Source organism: Vulpes vulpes, chromosome 4 (assembly GCF_048418805.1).
Source record: "Vulpes vulpes isolate BD-2025 chromosome 4, VulVul3, whole genome shotgun sequence".
NCBI lineage: Eukaryota > Metazoa > Chordata > Mammalia > Carnivora > Canidae > Vulpes > Vulpes vulpes.
The window spans coordinates 135,070,778-135,077,058 of NC_132783.1; the positions used below are offsets into that span (position 1 = coordinate 135,070,778).

Here is a 6,281-nt window from a genome sequence, read left to right on the forward strand (position 1 = left end):
ATATACTTGGATTCCTTTCTCTTTTATTCTTTGCATATGTATTACTGGGTTTTGAATTACGGTTACCACTAAGTTTGTGTATAACCTCTTCTGCACTTAGCAGTCTGTACTAAGTTGATAATCACTTAAGTTTGAACCAATGCTTTTCTTCTCTCCTCTCCATGTCTTAGGTAAATGGTGTCATATTTTACATCCTCTTATTTTGTGAACCCTTGACTGATTTTTACATATATACTTGCTGCTTTTGTATTTCCTACGTTTCATACTCTTACTTAGGATCTTTTTTTTGGGTTTGCTTTAACATTTCTTATAGGGCTGGTTGAGTGGTCATGAACCCATTTAGTTTTAGTGTGAGAAACCCTTTATCTCTTCTTTTATTCTGACTGATAGAGTATTCTTGGCTGCAGGATTTTCCCATTCATCACTTTGAATGTATTGTGCCACTTCTTTCTGGCCTGCAAAGTTTCTGCTGAAAAACCTACTGATACCTTTATAGGCTCTCCACTGTATATAACTGTCTTATTTTCTCTTGCTACTTTTCTTTTCTTTTCTTTTCTTTTCTTTTCTTTCTTTTCTTTTCTTTTCTTTTCTTTTCTTTTCTTTTCTTTTCTTTTCTTTCTTTTTTCTTTTCTTTTCTTTTCTTTTCTTTTCTTTTCTTTTCTTTTCTTTTCCTTTCTTTTCTCTTTCTTTTTCCTTTCCTTTCCTTTCCTTTCCTTTCTTTTCTTTCTTTTCTTTTTTTTCTTTTCTTTCTTTTCTTATTTTTTTTCTTTTCTTTATTCCAGTATAGTTAACATATAACCACTTTAAAAATTTTTTAAAGTTATCTTTTTGTCACTACTTTTTGCCATTTTACATACCTTGTGTCTTAGTGTGGACCTCCTTGTGTTGATTTTGTTGGGGGATCTTTGTGCCTCCTGGATCTGGATATGTTTTCTTTCCCAGATTAGGGAGGTTTTCAGCTATTATTCAAATGAATTTTCTGCCTCCTTTTCTCTCTCTTCTCCTTCTTGGATCCTTATAATAATGCAAATGTCGTTATACTTGACGGAGTTGCTGACTTCCTTAAGTCTAGTCTCCTTTTATATAATATTATTTTCTCACCTGCTCAGCCTGATTCCTTTCCATTACTCTGTCTTCGAGGTCACTGATTTATTCCTCTACTTCCTTTAGCCTGCTGTTTATTCCATCTAGCATATTTTTACTTCCATTTATTGTATTTTTCATCTCTGATTGGCTCTTTTTTATTGCTTGGTTATGTTATGGGTTTTATTGATGTCCTCCACTGTTTTTTTTCAAGTCTGATGAGTATCTTCATGATTCCTACTTTAAATTCTCTATCAGGCATGTTACTTATACCTGTTTCACTTAGATCTCTGGCTGTGGCCTTACCCTGTTGTTTCATTTGAGACAAATTACTATGCCATCTCATTTTGTTTAAGTGTCTGTGCATGCCTCTTTGTGTCAGGAAAGTCAGTGATATCTCCTGCTCTTGAAAGTAATGGTCTTATGAAGAATAAGTCCTGTAGTGCCCTGAATTATAGGATTCCCTGTTCCCCAGAAGGTGGAATTTCAGGGGGTGTCTTCTATGTGTCTTGGATGAACCCTGCTGTTTTGTCATGTCCACTTTTTCCTTTAGTTCAGTCATCTGTAGAAGGTCTCTTTACCTGTTATGGGCAATGTGGTCCCTCGCCAGCGTGGGTCTTGCAGTTTTAACAAGGTATGAGTAGGTCTGCTTGTGAAATGAGATGTGCCAAAGCCACTTCTGGCATCTGCGTTGTGTAGGCAGGGTGTGCAATTTTAACAAGGTAGACCTCATCCTTCTGCAGGGACCACCACTGCTGGTAGGACCGAGGCCCTGCAAAACACACAGGTGGGGAAATGCAGTGTTGGCAAACTTTGGGCCAGTCTTCTGGGTGAGGGGACTCAGCTGGAACTGAGGCATTCATAACTGCAAAGGGCAGATCCACCCAAGTGCAGTGGGGCAGGGCTTGGTGTAAGCAAGTTAGTTGGGAGCGTTGGAACTGTGCTGCTTCTCTCAGGTGACTATGTGTTTGTGCTGGGGGGAAAGAGGAGGGAGATGGCACCTGCCAGCTCCTTTGCTTCTGGAGAAGTCTCTCTAGGACATTCTTTGGAATGAATAAACTGCTCTCCCTCCCTTATGCTGCAGGTGTTTTTCAAACTGCTGTTTCTACACTCTATCTCCTAGGGCTGTTTTTTGCGTTATCTCTTTAAGGGTGAAACTTGGCTTCCTATTGCTCTCTGCCTTGTCCTAAAACAGAGCCCACTGATTTATAAAATTCTAGGCTTTAAGTCCCTCTGTGTGATAGTATGTTTCTTGCCTTTTTCCACACCTGTGGCCCTCTCCCATCTCTGTACTCCACGGATAGCCATAGACCATCTACTCCCCCTCCTGTGAGGAGTAAACTCTCTTCCTACCCTCTTGTATATGGCCTCTTCTCTATCTTTAGTTGTGGAGTTTGTTCTGCCAATCTTTGGGTCATTTTCTGGGTTATTTATGCTGATGTGAGTGTTATCTAGTTGAAGCCATGGGATGAAGTGAGCTTAGGTTTCTTTTACTCTGCCATCTTCCCAGCCTCTAACTTGAGAGCACACTTATCTTGATGAGTACTGAGTAATATATGGAACTATTGAGTCATTATATTAAAAGAAAGGAGGCATGCCTGGCTGTCTCAGTCAGTAGAGTATGTGACTCTTGATCTTGGGGTTGTGAGTTCAAGCCCCACATTGTATGTAGAGATTACTTAAAAAAAATTAAAAACCCAAATGATATCTGCATTGATGTACTACCATAGGAAGAGTGATTAATTATTTTGCCACAAAATTTTTGTGTTTTAATCATGTTTAACTTATAACTGAAAACAGATTATTTTTAAAAAATCACAATCCCCACCCCACATTGATTCATCTAGTATTTTCAACAAAACAATTTGTGGGTGATAATTTAATTATAGATCATTTATATAATGTCTTCCCTCTGAGGACTTCAAGGACTAAAATTATAGAACAAGAGAATATAGCAATTGTGGCAATGACATATGCATAGCAAAATGAAGGGAGCTATAAATTTAAGATACATATAAAGTCTCTATATTCTTTTGCTTACTTTTAAGTTTCAATGAAACTAAACACTTTAGCCCAGTAACTTACTTAACAGTCAAAGAAAGCATATTTGCCTCGTGAGTCAGAAATGTGCTATAGAGACTGAAGGTTACTAAGGCAGGCCCAATATTGGAGACACATGACTCCTCTGATGGGTTCAGGTTGTGCCGACAATTTTGTCAAACTTTCTTAAAACCCTCATGCTGTCTACTACCCTTGTACCCAGCTTTTCTGTTTTTCTTCTTCCCTCATAAGGGCTTCTTTTCAAGTTTCCCTCACAGATGTTTTCCTTAATAAATCTTTGCATAGCTAATTCTATCTTGGTATCATGTGCTTCTCAGAGTATCCAAATAACACAAGAGATATTGGGAGTTATCCAACAAAACAAGCAATAAGACAGGGACTTTGGACTGGCTTACTCATTGCTTGGTGGGGAAGAGGACGTTGTCCTGTTTGGCAGATGGAGCAACACTAATTCTTTGTACAATCAGTATTACAATTGTTCAAGGTTACAGTGATGGTGAATTTCATTAGTGGTGACAGGAAAATGTCAAGGTGGAGGTCAATGCTGGCAAAATTTACGGATTCGGACATTTGAAAGTTTTGGGTTAACAGTGCCTACAACGTTAGTGGAATTGGCTGGTTACTTCCAAGTTATATTGATACCTTCCAGAGGGATAATAAGGGACTGAAGGCTGTCTACAAGCTTTGGTATCTTATGAAGAGCTTATCTCTGGTAGTGAAAGCACAGACAGAGCTGTGCAGTGGGTTGAGGATCTGCAAAATTCCAGAGACAGTTGAATGATCACTCAATGGTCTGCTTTGTTATGCCAAGGCCAAGGTGCTGGTTGGAAAAATTGGGGGCCCTAAAACATGAGATGGAAATATCTTGGCACAGGACTCTGAGGATGTATCTACATTTGCCTATGAGAATTATGGGATTCAGAGATAGACTACCTTTCCTGACAAAGACCTATCATTTCTGCTGTAGGACTTGTAGTGGGCTGTGGCATAGTGGCACAGCACTCCTGTCCTCCACCAGCAGCTGCTTGGTTAAATGGTGGCTGGTGGAAGGCACTACTTCTGCCTGCTGCCCCTGCTGGTTCTGGTTAAGCAAATGATAAGCTCAACCACTCAGGACATGAATTACACATACCAGCCCCACTATGTTTCCCTAATATGCAGTTGTGGAGCTGTCAGTGTCCTCAGGGTGCTGCTCAGTGGCCCTGTGCTGTTGCTGCTGGTCATTGGCCTAATGGTGGCTGGCCTGGTCACTGCCCCTGCTCAGCCATTGGCTGCCATGCTGTTCATGGGCCTAGCTTTCTCTGCCTTTGTTCTTGCTGCTGGGTTTGCTGCTGTATCATGTGAGTGTGAGTGGACACTGCCTTCGCATCTGTGTGGCCACTCCCTCCACCCACAGTGACCGTGTTGGCAATGACAGAGTCTTCAGCATCTCAGGATGGTTGTCTGCTCATTAGTGTCATGAGACCACATCTAGCATCATCATCCTCATCTGATACAGCAAGAACCTCCTTCCTACCACCTGCCTCAGTGTTCGCATATCTGTGCCAGGGCATGAATGTGTATGTGTGTGTGTTTGTGTGTGTGAATGTGTGTGCATGTATGCTCATGCATGAGCAAGAAGGGAATAGTGAATATATGTGAGTGTGTACACATTCCCAGAACAATATAGCCCTTCTGTGGGATTGAGTGATGTGTGACTAAGAGCCTGTGTGAACCCACACAATGACACCATGGGGAGGTAAATGTATGTTTCCTTGGAACTTTGTTTTTTTTGCCCACAGAACTATCAGAATCTTCCTGTCTATATCTGGGGTCTCTAGGCCAAGAAGTGTCTAGGATCTCTGAAGATTCTTGACCCCTATTGCCATAATTCTTTGAGTCTAAACTCACCCTGTGACACCTGTTAGGGATTTCACAAGAATGATTCATGGCCACCACAGAGACCCTTCATTAAGGAGAATAACTGGTTGCAAAGTGGAAATAACATGGGCTCTGGAGTGTGACAATTCTGGATTCGTATTCCCCCTCTATTACTTACCAGCTGGGGAGCTTGGGCAAGTGATTTAAGCTTTCTGAGCCTCAGTTTCTTGAAGATCATGGTTGTAGTCATGGTCATGGTAATTGATTGGTAAGGATGCAATGACATCTAGTATGGAAGGACTGGGCACATGGCAAATGTGCAATAAAAATGGTGGCTGCTGAAACAAAGTAAACAGAAAAACTCTCCTCCCAAGGAAACAGGTGATTCTCTCAGGAGTTGCCCTTTTCTTCACTTCTGTCCATAGGCTGATAAGTCCCAGAATAGCCATATTGAGCCTGATAAAGAAGGAAGTAGACTTTATACATTGAATGAGTTCAAATAATTAGATAGTATATGCTGGTTTAAGTCAGAAGCATACCTTTGTGATGGGACTTTAAATGTGTTTCATCAAAGAGGCCAGAATGTAATCTTATGTAAGCAAGTACTGTTGATGTGGGGCAGTTGATTTTCTTGGGACAAAGCATATCCTAGCAAAGACTCTAGGAGATGGAGCAAACTTGCTGCTCTGGTGACTCTTGGAGGCCATAGAGAAGTGATGGCCAGCACTAAAGGAAGCAGAAATGCCTGGGTTGCCATATCAAGTGTTAAAGGAAGGGACAAAGAAGCCATGCTAGAGTCCATGATTTATGTAATGCCAGAAGATCCAGCAGACAATTATGTTCTGCAGGATGACCCAGAGGTCACATTTTCCCCAAGGCCATCATCAATGTGCTAGTGACAGAGATACCAGCATCAGAATTTCAGTGGTGGCCTCCTCGTGTAGGTCAGGGATGAGAGTACAAGAAACAGATATAGTCTTCAGAAGCCAAGCAGCAGAGCCAGATGCCAGGAGGCCACAATTACCCTAAAGATTGGCAAGGTCAAAGGGCCAGGCAAATGAGCTTGACCTAAGGGTAGATGTGAATATGACTAAGGAAACATGGTGTCTCTGGGAGCAAGAGTGCTGGTCAGTAGTTGTAACAACAATAGCAATGCAAGCGCAAGGATGGAAGTGGAAGATGATTGCTCCAATAAATAATAACAGTCTCTGGCTCATTTCCCACATTTGAGGCAATTTTCACATGAGAACATCCAGTGGATGTGACTTACAATGAAA

At 41.2% G+C, this 6,281-nt stretch overlaps 1 pseudogene; it reads left to right on the forward strand.

Moving 5' to 3' along the window:
* Nucleotides 1–1,676: 1,676 nt before the first annotated feature.
* LOC140598762 (transmembrane protein 125-like) lies at nt 1,677–4,637 on the forward strand (annotated as a pseudogene).
* Nucleotides 4,638–6,281: the final 1,644 nt, after the last annotated feature.